Source organism: Dromiciops gliroides, chromosome 4 (genome assembly GCF_019393635.1).
Source record: "Dromiciops gliroides isolate mDroGli1 chromosome 4, mDroGli1.pri, whole genome shotgun sequence".
NCBI lineage: Eukaryota > Metazoa > Chordata > Mammalia > Microbiotheria > Microbiotheriidae > Dromiciops > Dromiciops gliroides.
Window position 1 is genome coordinate 485729166 of NC_057864.1, and position 215 is coordinate 485729380.

Sequence of the window (215 nt, forward strand, 5' to 3'; positions counted from 1 at the left end):
GGGAGGGAGGGAGGGAGGGTTGGTTGTTCTCAGGGAAGGGGAAGCACAGAGAACCAGGCGAGTACAATCTGTCCATGTAGCAAAACCAAAAAAATGTGAGTGGGGCCGGTCACCCAAGGCCAAAGTTCCCCAGTGCTTCCCATGAGGCTCTGGGGGACATTTCTGTTGGTTGGTTGTCCCCTTGATGCAGAAAGCAAAGGTGCAGCCCTCCCAGG